The 14,658-nt window shown below is 42.6% G+C and overlaps 1 protein-coding gene across 5 annotated transcripts in view; it reads left to right on the top strand.

The window, feature by feature from the left end:
• Window positions 1-6,630: 6,630 nt before the first annotated feature.
• Window positions 6,631-14,658, top strand: part of DNAH14 (dynein axonemal heavy chain 14) — a 324,348-nt gene continuing 316,320 nt past the window's right edge. For all 5 annotated transcript variants that reach the window (XR_008293043.1, XR_008293044.1, XM_053209129.1 and 2 more), the window contains exon 1: window positions 6,631-6,771. The gene's annotated coding sequence lies outside the window, so the exon portion shown is untranslated. The remainder of the gene's footprint in view (window positions 6,772-14,658) is intronic.

Raw genomic sequence — 14,658 nt, 5'->3', positions numbered from 1 at the left:
CACTGAAGATCAGAGTTTACACTGAAGGGTGGTCGGAGCTGAGGGAGGTTATGGGGGTCACTGGTATGGAATTCAAAATGGTGCCTCGTTCTGGCTCCGTGCTGTTACTCTTGTGTTCCTTTCTCTGTTTAACAACCTTGAGTGAGGGAGACACCCGTGTAGCCTGGTGGGGACCAACAGTTGTACGGGATGTCGTCAGCTCTTCTCAGTTTTAATTTGAGAGCCAGCAGATTCTTTCTCTCGTATGAAGGGTTAAGGTTGATATAAAAAACAGCCCGTAGCCCGAGTGTCTTTAGAGGTGTTTCTCCAGTGGGGTCTTCCCCTCCCTGCCAGCTGATTGCCCTGATTATTGGGCACTGATGCAATATGGAGGGGTCTTCGTACAAAATCAAAGACCTCATTTCTTTTTTTTTTTTCACCTTTATTTATTTTTGCGAGAGAGAGAGAGACAACGTGAGCAGGGAAGGGGCAGAGAGAGGGAGAGACAGAATCCGAAGCAGGCTCCAGGCTCTGAGCCATCAGCACAGAGCCCGATGCAGGGCTCGAAATCACAAACCAGGAGATCATGACCTCAGTCCAAGTCGGGCGCTCAACCGACTGAACCACCCAGGCGCCCCTTATTTATTTATTTTGAGGGGGCCAGGGGCGGAGAGAGGAAAAGAGAGATGATTCCAAGCAAGCTCCACACTGTCATCACGGAGCCCTGTGTGGGGCTTGAACGCACAAATGGTGAGATCATGATCTGAGCCAAACCCAAACTGAGCCATCACGCGCCCTCACCATTACTATTCTTGAACACATCTACTCTCTTATGTTTTGGTAAAATCAGCTTTTTAGATGCAAATGTATTCTATATACACCCCTGTGAAATTGGGTCATGGTGGATTTGGTCTACTGTTCCAGTTAATTGGGGTTCTCCTGGGTCATGGCTCAGTCACCTTAGTACCCCATTCCTGTTTTAGGTTGTACACACCTAAAATAGCATGCCATACACGCCCACGTCTCAGTCTTTGAAAACAACTCGTAATGAGATTTGGGCCAAGGGCAGGCTAGAAATATGATGTTAGAAATCTTTCCCAGGGCACCTGGATGGCTCAGTTGGCTAAACGTCTGACTTCAGCTCAGGTCATGATCTCATCGTTCAAGAGTTCGAGCCCCGCGTCAGGCTCTGTGCTGACAGCTCAGAGCCTGGAACCTGCTTGGGATTCTGTGTCTCCCTCTCTCTCTGCCCCTCCCCTGCTCATGCTCTGTCTCTCTCTCTCTCTCTCTCTCTCTCAAAAATATACATTAAAAGTAATAGAAAACATAACTAAAATGGGCACGCATACAAATAGAACCTGGTGGCAGAATTGCTGTGGATTTAACCCAAAAGGTGGGTTTTGAGGTGTGTGTTCAGATTGTGGGGGAGTGCGAATTCAGAGAGAAGGGTAGGAAGAGCTTTTCAAAAATAGATGAATTTCAGTCTCTAAAATTAGAGCTAAAAAGTGGAAGAAAGATATGACTCACGTGGGAGCTGATGTTTTTGCAAAGAAAACAATGCTAATTTATCAATCTTACTTCCTTTGTGTGATGTGTGTGTGATATTTGTTGAGAATCTGCTGTGTGTTCACCACCGCGAGAATGGTGTTGAACGAAGCAGAGAACAGGCCCTCATGGGGCAAAGTCTAGTCGGGGTGACACACGTTAAACCAGTAATTATACCGATAAACACATAATTATAAAAGGTGATGTGATTGCCAAGGGACACAATTTAGATTGGGGCACCAGGGTAGGCTTCTTTAAGGAAGTGATGTTTCAGTTGCTCCCTGGAGGGTGAGATGAAGTTGAAGAGGTGAGGGCTTCGGGGCAGACAGCGGAGGCAGAGGCATCAGGGTCACGGTGAGTGGCCCGTGGTCCAGAGCGGAGTAGAATGACAGACGGGCTGGGCTCTGGCCATCCTGGGATAGAGACCTTTACAATTATTAGACAAAATTGTTTTGGAAATCACCTTTTGTGAGATGAATGAGGTACTTTTTTCCCCACGTACTTCACCTCTCTATGGGAAACATGATTTATTTCAGCTATTGATGGGATTAAACAGGGTTCAGCAATTCAGGTCCTATTTTTCATTTTTATAGCTGAAAGAGGCAGCACTCACGTTCATATAACTACAGCAGGTAAGAATGAAGGAGTTTTGTTGTAATTGTTTGAACCCCCAAGTTACATGCGAAAATCCAAAAAAAATTCATCGTAAAAATTATTTTCTATAATCTATCAGTTAACAATTTTATTAGATCTTCCTTCAGTTTTTTTTTTTTTTAGAAAGCAAAAATTTGGAAAAGATTGATTTATAACCCTATATGCCCTAACATTCATGGGGCTGAAAGTAAAGGAAGCCCCAAAACATGTATTTAACTCTGTAAAAATATACAGTTGATTCTTGATATTTCCAGAAGCTAGGTGCTAAAAGGTTGCTGCAAGCACTGATTTAGCAAATATTGAATCATTGCTTCGAGGGAAATACAGGGTTAGGTTCCTGAGAGCATTTACTCACAGCGTTTTTATCAACTGATCAATCCATAGCCTTGTTTTATGTGTGTTTCTGTTTAAAGGTGTTTAATATGTATTATGATTCATTGACATTGAACTCAGAGCCAAGAGCACTGTAACAAAGCCTTGAGCTAACTGTATCTAACACATCTATTTTCTCTCTAGGACACATCATAGCCTTCTTGCACTTAGGAACACTAGATAGCACTACATTTGGGGGCCATTTAATATAGCCAAAATACCAGCAAAAGTCATAAAAACGTGTGAAACGTGGCACTGACTAGGTCTGGAAAGATCGCCTGTTTGCAGTATGAGGGCTGAAACAAGAGGTCAGGGCATCGCCTCCTTCAGCCTCAGCCAGGAACCTGCCTGTTGGGCCACTCAAAATCGTCACCGCTCTGTGCATGTCCGCACATAACCACAAAGCCCCACAAGTACTGATTTGGGGGATACACACACATCTGAGTGAGCAGGCAAATTTACAGATCTAGAACCCATGAATGAAGACGGGCTGTTGAAATCAAATTCATACATTGCCAAATGAAATAGATTCTGTGGATCTCTATCATCATCGATCTAGCTCCATATCTACATATACTTTCATAAGGACATGGAAGGCTAGATTTAAATTTAGAAGTATCAGATCCCTTGGGGTTCTACGCAGGAGTAGAGCAGGAAGAGTCCACTCAGCTTGGCCGGACTGGTGAGAAGGGCAGAGGCTTTGTGCGGACTCCCTGCTCCCCCGGGAGCCGCCCAGCAGTGGAGGAAGGTCTCAGAGTGGTACTGATTACCTATCCATTCATTCTCTCAATTTTAGGCAAGTATTATCTCCAAAATATTACCAAGATTTTTATCAAAGGATTTAATTATACTGTTGTATCTTTTTACCCTAACAGGTGCCTCATTTAAACCAATGTTTTCAGAAAGGGCTAGGAAAATAGAAGTATTTTAAACCATTTTAATACACTTTTGGTAATACAATTTTAAAGACTCTTGTTATTTTCATGTCTTTCAATAATATCTTTTTGCCAAAACCATGAGACCATCAGTCTGTGGATTTAGTTAACGGAGTTTATGGAAAATGTCTGCTGTTTATGAGCATTGCCAAATCAATTAGGTAAATCGGATGGACTTTCGATCATAAAATTTGACTTCAGTTTTTAATTCAAACAAATTGATTAATAAACATTTCCAAAGCTATTACAGAAAGTACTGTGAAAGAAATTATGGATGCATTTTTAGAAATGGATTAATAAAGCCAATCAAATCAAGGTTAAGTAATGTAGATATACTCATATTAATAAGCTATATAAATAAGAATAAATCGGGGCGCCTGGCTGGCGCAGTCGGTTAAGCGTCCGACTTCAGCCAGGTCAGGATCTCACAGTCCGGGAGTTCGAGCCCCGCGTCGGGCTCTGGGCTGATGGCTCAGAGCCTGGAGCCTGTTTCCGATTCTGTGTGTCTCTCTCTCTCTCTGCCCCTCCCCCGTTCATGCTCTGTCTCTCTCCCAAAAATAAATAAACGTTGAAAATAAATAAATAAATAAATAAATAAGAATAAATCTATATACCATTTCTAATTACCTAAATTATAATACTGCCATGTAATATATAGTTAAAAGATACATGATTCATGAATGAAGGGTTGTGATTAAAAGCATGCTACTTCTTTGGTGTTGAAAACTGATTATCAGCTTTTGTGGTAAAGCATCGTAGAGATTGCTTTGGAAATAACTCTTTATGTCATATATGTGATGAGCAAAATATCCCTACGTATTTAATGAAGGATGTGAGACTAAAATCATGAATTTTTTTGATAGTAGAAAACATTACACATATTAAGAAATAAAATGAGAAGAAAATTCAATGTAATTTAACTTCATAGTTTATAAAATTAAATCTGATACTTCATGGGATAAATTATATCTCTAGTTCATGAGATAATTAGATAAAATGCTTTAACTTAGGGTATCACAGGATGAATTTAAAATAAATCTCATAACATTTTAGTCCTCAGGTTTTGTCCAGTGTGTTTTTGAAGAATCTGGTGGTCTAGAAAGTATTCTAGTTACATTTAGAAGAATTAGTGTCACTAACCTGTGTGAAGGTCTTTTATTGCTAGGTAATGTATTCTGGGGAATGAGTGTTATGAACAGCTGAAAAATATTGCTTACATTTTAATACTTGAAATAAAAGCCCTATTCAGTAAGCAATATTTATTAGCGATTCTGTTTTGCATTTATTGGATTCTCCATTAAGAGCAAACAATTATTTGACACTGGTCAGGGTATGGAAGAGATGAGTCCATTAAAAGAAAATCCTCATGAATCCATTGTCCACATTATGTACAGTAATCTGCCATCAGGACAGCCTAATGGCTGTGATGTCTAGCATCCCTCTTTGCTCTTGACAGAAATAAAGACAGAAAAATGGGAAGGCTTACAACGTGCTTATAGATGCCTTAATTAATCATTAAGAGATGTGCCTCATCCTGATTTTTTCGGTTTTTTTTGGTTTTTTGCACTGGCTTTTTGGTGTCCTTGCAAGTTTTTGTAGTGGGATTTCAGATAGGAGAGAACTTGTCTTTCTCTTGTAAAGTGGATGAAGGAATTTTGAAAGAGGGGTTAGAAAAGGCGAATCTTCAGGCTTTTAGCAAAGGGTATATATGAAGGTCTGGATCTATAAACGGATTCCTTTAAAATCATCACTATCCGCACGGCCCTGAAAGTCTGTGATTCCTCCAGAGGCACCGTTCCCTAATTTGAAGACCAGTGCTCTGCCTACGGCTGAAACAGGATGGAACAGAGTGACAGACCAAACATAGTTTGTGGGTAAAACCTGCAGAACTTGGTAATAAATTCAACTGGGGTGGGGAATAGGAGAGGAAAATGTCAAAGAAGATTCCACCCCAGAGACAGGGAAGACTGAAGAACATGGTTTCATAATCTGTCTTTTTCACCTTGTTTTGTTTTAGACATTGTGTTGACGGATATTTTATTGAGTTGACTCTAAACGTTTTGGCTAATTTTATCAAATATAAATGATTATTGGCATATAGTATTTCCAAAATGATTTTTCCTTTTAATGCGGTAGTTTTCCTCACTCTCAACACTCAAACCCTCTCAACAGCTTCTCAAAGGCTCAAAGGCATCAGATTTTGTCCTGACATGCGGAATGATTATATATTCAAGCTTATTAACATTAAATGTGGGAAGTGTATTCTTTTTTTAAGTTAAACACACTTTTAGATACAGTAGACCCTGTATTGTTTTTCTGTGGCCTCTACCACGAAATGTAAAGAAAGGGGCCTATGTGCCTTGTGCACCTGGCATATAGTAAGTGCTCAGTAAATAGTTGGGCGAGTGAAACACAGGACATTCCGTGTTGGTTTTTTTTTTTAATAAGACACATTAAAAGGAGGTATTTTCACACCCACGCTTCTTAGAATGTTTCTCCTAGACCCATTCTATTACATCTCCATATACAATCTTTTGCTATTAACAGGTGCCTATTCATGCCCCCAGGTTGTGAAAATCTTAATCACTCCAGTCGTAGGTCCCAGAGCCGCCTGATCTGCAGTCACCGGTTTCTCCAGCATTCAGGCCACCTTCAAGCAGGTGAAGAGAGAAGTTACCCCCGGTCCTTGGCCTGCTTAGTGTACCTATCTGATCCGCCCATGACGCGCGTTTCTGGGTCTCGCAAAGGCATGGTCGGTGTCACGACACCCCCCGCCCCCCTCGGGCCCATCGCCTGGATGGGAGCCTCGACGGAGCCACCGCCCGCCTCCTTCCTCACCTGCGAACTCCAACCCCAGCCTCGGACCCCAGCATGCATTGCGCGAACCACTAGCTCCAGCCCCCCAGCATGCATTGCGCAGGCCTTGAGACCCTTTCCCCGGCATGCATTGCGCAGGCCCCGAGGCCCAGCACGCAGGACACGCTGCGCAAGCAGCCCCAGCATGCACTGCGCAGGCCTCAAGGCCCAGCACGCAGGGTGCGCTGCTAGAGCCGCCCCCCCCCCCCCACACCCCGGCCCCAGCCCCCAGCATGCACTGCGAGGGCCTCAGGATCCCAGCAGCCTCGAGGCCCCAGGCTGGCCGGCGGTTACGAGCAGGAAGGGTAGCGGCGCCGAGCCTCCCCTCGGGGCTGTCCTCGCCCGGCTCTCTCTCCGGCGTGTGCCAGCCGGACCTTCGCCTCTTGGCCCGAAAAGGGGCCGAAGCGGCCGTGTGGCCACGTCGCTGTGGGTGAGGGCGGGCGGCCGGGACCCTCGACGGCCCCCTAACTTTGAGGGGGGTCTGTCGAGCCGGGCTTGGGGGGAGGGGCCACGCGGGGTGGGCAGGGCTGGGGCGGGGCCGGGGGAGCCGGGCTGAGGTGTGGCAGGGGGAGGGGCCAGGAGCGGGGCGGGGCCAGGGGTGCAAGGCCAGGGCGTCGGGAGCCGGGAAGGGCCTTTATTTCTGAGAGTTTGTGCTATTACGAGGATTCTCAGTTCTTTGCGTGTTGGGGAAAGCTCGTTGGCCAGACTCCCGTGGCCTCGTGTCTTTGCGTAAAGGAGAGCCCTGTGGGTACTCTTTCTCTCCTTTCCTCATCAGCGTTTAGTTTTATTGATCTTGATTCTTGTTCATTTTCTGTTATATTAATTTCTTTTACTTTTAGCTTGTTCATAGCCTGGCTTCTTTATTGAACACATCAGCCTTCAAAATATTAAATGCGTTAAGGGCGCCTGGGTGGCTCGGTTGGTTGAGCCTCCGACTGGGGTTCAGGTCAGGATCTCACAGTTTGTGGGTTTGAACCCCCCCCCCCGGCTCTCTGCAGGGAGCCCACTTGCAGGCTTTTGTCCCTCTCTCCCTGCCCCTCCCCTGCTTGAGCTCTGGCTCTCAAAAATAAGTAAACATTAAAAAAAATAAAATATTAAATGCATTCAGTACTCATAAATTTTAATTTCTAAGTCTTAAGAACTACAGTAGCTGGATCCACCAAATTTGAATATGTGATATTGTAATTGTGGAATGGTTCTAGAGGGTAATTTCCTTATTTTTGATCCATGGTTTACTTAGGAGTGCTAGTTCAGATTTCTAAATAGGGAGCACTTCTAAAAGTGCATTTTTGTTGACTTACGATTTATTTGCATTATATTGGAAAACGGGGTCTGCGTAATATTGAGTCTGAGATTTGTGAAGTCTTGTTACGAAGGATATGGTCAGTTTTCATAAATGCTTTATATGATTTGAAAAGTGCATTCCTTGATTTTTATGTATAGGGTTCTTTGTTAGGTCAAGCCTATTAATTGTGAAGGTCAAATACTTCCTTTTTTTTTCTTTTTTTCTTTTTTAAGACACAGGAACTTTTTAAAAACTTATTTATTTATTTAATTAGAGAATCCCAAGCAGGCTCCATGCTGTCAGCACAGAGCTGAATGCGGGGCTGGAACTCATTAACTGTGAGATCACGGCCTGAGCCAAAACCAGGAGTCAGATGCTTAACTGACTGAGCCACCCAGGTGCCCCAAGGGTCAAATACTTTCGTTTACTTATTACTTTAGTTCACTTGATCTGTAAATCATTGAAACGGGTGTGTTAAAATAGCACACTGTCAGTGTTTTTTTTGAAATGTCAGATTTTCTGTAATTCCGTCAGGTTTTGCTTTATATATTTTGAGGCAGTGTTAGGTATGTGAAAGTTGTAAGTTGTAGCTTCTTGATGGATTTTCCCTTCTATTCTGTTGAGATGCAGTTACTCCTTCTTACTGCTTTTCCCTTACTTTGTCTGGTAGAATATTGTTACCAGTTTTTTTTTTATTAAATATTTATTTTTTTAAATTTATTTTTTTAATGTTTATTTATTTTTGAGAGAGAGGGAGAGACAGAGCATGAACAGGGGAGGGGCAGAGAGAGAGAGAGAGAGGGAGACACAGAATGAAGCCGGCTCCAGGCTCCGAGATGTCAGCACAGAGCCCGATGCAGCGTCGGAACCTATGAACTGCGAGATCATGACCTGAGCTGCAGTCGGACGCTTAACCGACTGAGCTACCCAGGCACCCCACCAGTTTTCTTTTTGTTTGCATTGGCATAGTATGGTGTTTTCTACTCCTTTATTTTTTTATTGTGGTAAAATACACACAACATAAGATTTATCACTTTAATCATTTTTAAGCGTACAGTTCAGCAGCATTAAGTACATTCACACTGTTGTGTAACCATCACCAGCATCTATCTCCAGAATGTGTCATCATCCCAAACTGAAATTCCGTACCCCTTGAGCAGTAACTCCCCTATTACCCCTTTCTCCACTCCTCATAGCTGCCAGGAACCTCATATAAGTAGAATCGTACAGTATTTGTCCTTTGTGTTTCGCTTATTTTACTTAGCGTGATGTCTTCAGTCGAGGTTTATCCATGTGGTAGCACGAGTCAGAAAATCTCTGTGTGTGTGTGTGAGACACTTGGGTTGTTTTTGACTCTTGACATTGAGAATACTGTTGCAGCAAACATGGGAGTGGAAATGTGTCTTCAAGATTCTGTTTTCATTTCCTTTGGCTGTATTTCCAGACGTGGGATTGCTGGACCATATAGTAATCTCCTTTTAATTTAATGAGGAATTCCCTACTGTTTTCATAGTAGCTATGCCAGTTACATTCCCACCAACCGTGCACGACGGTTCCCTTTTTTCCACATCCTCGCCAACACGTGTTATTCCTTTTTGAGAATGGTCATTCTTACAGGTGTGAGGTGATATTGTGGTTTTGGTTTGCGTTTCCCTGACGATGAGCGTGTCGAACACCTTTTCACGTACCTATTGCCCGGCCGTTTGTACGTCTTTAGAAAATCTGCCCATTTGAGTTGGATTGTTTTTTTGCAGTTGAGTTGTGTGAGTTTGTATATTTTGGATATTAACCCCTCATCAGAGGACTGGCAGGTGTTTTCTCCTGTTCCATGGGCTGCTTTTTTGTTTTGTCGATGGTTTCCTTTGCTGTGCAGAAGCATTTTCATTTGATGTGGTTCCACTTGTTTCTTTTTGTTTGTATTATTATTTATTTGTTTTTGGTGTCATTTCTTTTGGTGTTTCTTTTTGCTTTTATTATTATTATTATTGTTGTTGTTGTTATTTTTGTTTTTGGTGTCATCTGAAAAAAATCACTGCCAAGACCAATGTCAGGAAGTTTATCCCCTATGTTTTCTTCTAGTAGTTTTATGGTTTCAGGTCTGAAATTTAAGTCTTGAATTCATTTTGAGTTAATTTTTGTGAGGTAATGTGATTCTGTACCCAATTCCAACGTGTGTGTGTGTGTGTGTGGTGGGGGAGGGCGGGGGGCGGGGGGGGGGGTGTGGTTCTTACCACCAAGCAATGCCCAGACACCTGGTGATGTCCTGCAGTTCAGCTCACTTCTGACACTATCCGTCTGGAGATCCCTTCCCATCTCACGGGTTAAGGGCTCAGTCCTGTAACCGTGTACTCATCCTACCCCCTCCCCACTTCAATGCCAGTCTCAGGCCCGGGTTATCACCTGTGTTTCCGACTGACCAGCTATAGATAGGAGGCTGTAATGACTCCTCTGTGGGTTCCATTACTTTGCTAGAATGGCTCACGGACCGCAGGGATAGATTTCATTTATTACCGGTTTGTTATAGATGGGTATAACTCAGAAACAGCCAGATGGAAAAGAGGCCTGGGGACAAAGTAGGGGGAAAAGGCACGGGGCCTCTATGCCTTCAGGTGCACCACACTCCCTGAGTCTCCATGTGTTCACCTGCTCAGAAGCTCTCTGAAACCTATCCTTTTGGGTTTTTACGGAGGCTTTATTGCATAGGCACGATTGGTTAAATCATTGGCAGTTAATTCCACCTGCAGCCCCTCCCCTGTCCCCAGAGGTCAAGGTGGTGGGGCTGAAAGCTCCAACCCTCTCATCAGTCATGTGGTTGGTTCTCTTGGCAACCAGCCTCCATCTGTAGGTGAGGTCCAAAAGTCAACTCATTAATGTAGCAAAGGACACCTTTATCACTGTACTCATTTAGGATATTTTGGGAGTTTTAGGAGCTTTGTGCTGGCAATGAAGACAAAGACCAAATGGATATTTCTTATGAAGTACAGTATCACGGAGGTGTGAGACGGTGGTCCAGTTTCGTTCTTTTGCATGTGGCTGTCCAGTTTTCCCAACCATTTGTTGGAGAGACTGTCCTTTCCCCATTGTATATTCTTGCCTCCTTTGTCATAAATTAGTTGACTGTATGTGTGCATTTATTTCTGGGCTCTCTTTTCTGTTCTGTTGGTCTGTGTGTCTGTTTTTATGTCAGCACCACACTGTTATGATTACTATAGCTTTGTAATATAGTTTGAAGTCAGCTTCTAGCTTCAGTGTTTTTTTCTCAAGCCTGCTTTGGCTATTTGGGGTATTTTTTGGTTCCATACAAATTTTAGGATAATTCTGTTTCTGTGAAAAATGCCATTGAAATTTTGATAGAGATATTACTGAATCTGTAGATTGTTTCGGGTAGTGTGGACATTTCAATGATAGTAATTCTTCTAATCCATGAGCACAGGATATATTTCTGTTTGTGTCTTAAGTGTCTTTCATCAGTGTCTTAGAGTTTTCAGTGTTCAGATCTTTCACCTCATTCGTTAAATTTATTCCTAAGTATTTAATTCTTTTTTGATTCACTTGCAAATAACATTGTTTTCTTAATTTCTCTGATAGTTTGTTGTTAGTGTGTGGAAACACAAATGATTTTTATGTCTTGATTTTGTATCATGCAACTTGATTGAATTCGTTGGTTCTAACAGAACTAATCTTTCCCTCTTCAAAGCTAGCCCACAACAGATTGTTGCGAAATAATAATAAACATATATATTATAGGTCTCTGATCCTGGTTCCTGATGCAGGACTCCTAAATCCCTTGTAATCTTTTGGGTGATAGGAGTTTTTCATTTTGGTGGTGGTGGTGGTAGTTGTTCTTATGAGGTTCCTCTAGGCAGGCTCTTGGAGGCTTCTGGAGAGGGGGGCTATGTTATCAGAAAGACCCAGCCATGATCAGGAGCTTGACATTTGCAGCCCTTCCCATCCCTCAGTGTCTAGAGAGGGAAGAGGGGCAGGACGTGGAGTTAATAGGTGGTCATGCCTGTGTGGAAGTCCCCATAAAAACTCCAGTAAGATGGGGTTCAGAAAGCTTTCAGTGTGGTGAGCACGTTCACATACTGGGAAGACGGGTCCCATCTCCACAAGGACAGAAGCTTCTGCACTTGGGGGTAGACTTCGACCTATGTATCTCTTCATCTGGCTATTCATCTGTATCCTTGATCACATCCTTTAATAACTGGTAAATTTATGTCAGTGTTTCCCTGAGTTCTGTAAATGATTCAATTAAATGAGAAGGGGGTCCCAGAAAACTAATTTTTAGCCAAGTCAGACAGAAGTTGTGGGTCTCCTGGGCACCTCCGACTTGCGACTGGCATCTGGAGTGGGGAGCAGTCTCCTGGGATTGAGCCCTTAACCTGTGGGGTCTGACATGGTCTCCGGGTAGGCAGGGTCAGAACTGAGTTAAATTGTAGGACACACGGCTGTTGTCACAGAATTGTTTGGCGTGGGAAACCACTCGTTTGGTGACCGGAAGTACCTGGGTGTGGCAAATAATGTGAAAGGAAAAGAGATATATCGGAGGAAGACTCAGTTTTTCCAATTCTGCTCCACATCACCCTGATACTCTGTAATTTTTTAAGTCCTCTTGTCAAAAACTTAAAAAAAAAAAAACTTAAGATTTTGAATGGGGTTTTATTGAATGTAAGGATCAGTCAAGAGACAAGTGACATTTTAATGTCTTTCTATTAATGCTTAGCTCTTTTGATCTTCTCTAGTACGTGTTTGTTTTCTCTTTAAGTTTCTGCCCTAGGTTTTTTTCTGAAAATTCTGTTTCTGGTTTTATTGAAGTATATTTGACAAAAATACTGTATATATTTAAGGTGTAGAATGTAATGATTTAGCATACCTATGCATTGTGTAACGATTACTGTGAGTAAATTCGCACATCTGTCACCTCGCAGTTACACGTGTGTGTGTGTGTGTGTGTACGCGGTGAGAAGCTTATACTCTCGGCAAATTTCAGGTGTACGACATGGTATTATTAACTACAGTCACAGTGCTGGTGTTCACCTTAAAAGTAAAAACTACCAGTTATCTTACCAACAAAAGATGGGTTTACTTGGGAATAAAAGAGAATTGCAATCCAGGACAAGCAACCGTGGCAAAACCCCAGGCAAGTCTGGGGAACAAAGAAGAGGTACACTTTTTTAAGGAGAAAAGCGGTAAGTTGGGAAGCTGTTAGGAGCTAAAAGTCCACAGGAGTAAACTGGGAGTTCAGAATGTGGTGGCTTCTCATTGGCTGAGCTGTTGTGAGGGGCTGGGGGGGGGCGGGGGGAATGAGGAAATTGTCTCTTCCTTCGGCCAGAGTAGCAGAGTAGTATCCACGGGCAAAGGTAAGGTCAAGTTGGTCTCTTCCTGTTGGGTCTGCAGTCGCTAGGAGTGGTAGGGCTGAGGTCTCCCCCTGCCGAAACCCCCGGCCACATTTTTACGCTGTACGTTAGCTTCCCAGAACGTAATCGTCTTGTAACCGAATGTTTGTATCCTTTGACCAGCATCTCTCTGTCCCCTCCATCACTCGTCCATCATTTGATTCTCTAGGAGTTGAGCTTTTTTTCCTCCTTCTTCAGATTCCACATATAAATGATACCGTACAGCATTTATCCTTCTCTGTCTGGCTTATTTCACTTAGCAGAACATCTGCAGGTTCGTCCGTGTTGTTGCAATGGCCCGAATAATATACCATTGTATACATAGACCACACTTTCTTCATCCATTCATCTGTTGACAGATACTTACGCTGTCTCCCTGTCGAGGCTGTTGTGAATAATGCTGCAGTGACCATGGGGGTGCAGATACCTCTTTGAGGTGCTGATTTCATTTCCTTTGGAGGTATGTCCAGAAGTGGGATTGCTGGTCATGTGGTAGTTCTATTTTTAATTTTTTGAGGAATTCCAGAGTGATTTCCATAGTGGCTGCGTCAATTTACATCTCTCCTAACAGTGCACGAGGATTCCGTTTTCTCTTCGTCTTCGCCAGTATTTGTTATTTCTCGCCTTTTCGAGTCTAGCCTCCCTAACAGGTAATGAGGTGATATCTCTTTGTGGTTTTGATTGGCATTACCCTGATGATGAGTGGTGTTGAGCATCTTTTCATGTCTGTTGGCCACCTGTGTGTCTTCTTTGGAAAAATGTCTGTTTAGGTCCCCTGTCCATTTTTTCATCCAATTATTGGTGGGATTTTTGCTACCGAGTTGTAGGAGTTTGTTACATATTTTAGATATTAAGTTCTTGTCACATCTATGGTTTATGCACTTTTTATACCACTCTGTAGATTGCCTTTTCATTTTGTTGATTATTTCCTTTGCTCTTCGGAAGGCTTTGGTTTGATGTTGGCCCCACTTGTCTATTTTTGCTTTTATTACAAGTGCTTTTTTTGTCATGTCCAAACAATCATTGCCAAGACCAGTGTCAAGGAGCTTTCCCCCTCTGTTTTCTTCTGGGAGTTTCACCATTTCAGGTTTTCAATTTAAGTCTTTCATCCATTTTCAGTTAATTTTTGTGTATGGTATAAGATAAAGGTCTAGTTTCATTCTTTTGCATTGGAATATTCAGTTTTCTTAACACCATTTAGTAGAAAAACCTATCCTTTTCCCATTGTATGTTCTTGGTGCCCTTGTCAAAAATTAGTTGATGTGTGTATGTGTAAGTTTATTTCTGGGCGCTCTGTTCCGTTGGCTTATGTGTCTATTTTTTATGCCAGTACCGTACTGTTTTGATTACTATAGCTTTGTAATATACCTTTTAAGTCAGAACATGTGATACCTCTAGCTTTATTTTTCTTTCTTAAGATTGCTTTGGCTATTTAGGGTCTTTTGTGGTTTCATACAAATTTTAGGACTTTTTGTTTCAATTTCTGTGAAGATGGCATTGGAATTTAGATAGAGACAGCACTGAATCTGTAGACCATTTGGTGTAGTGTGGACATTTCCATTATATCAATTCTTCCATTCCATGCTCATGGTAGAGATTTCCATTTATTTGTGTCTTCTTCAGTTTCTTTCATCAG

Source organism: Acinonyx jubatus, chromosome E4 (genome assembly GCF_027475565.1).
Source record: "Acinonyx jubatus isolate Ajub_Pintada_27869175 chromosome E4, VMU_Ajub_asm_v1.0, whole genome shotgun sequence".
Taxonomy (NCBI): Eukaryota; Metazoa; Chordata; class Mammalia; order Carnivora; family Felidae; genus Acinonyx; species Acinonyx jubatus.
Note: the sequence above shows the minus strand (reverse complement) of the source record. Positions and strands in the feature narration are given on the sequence as shown.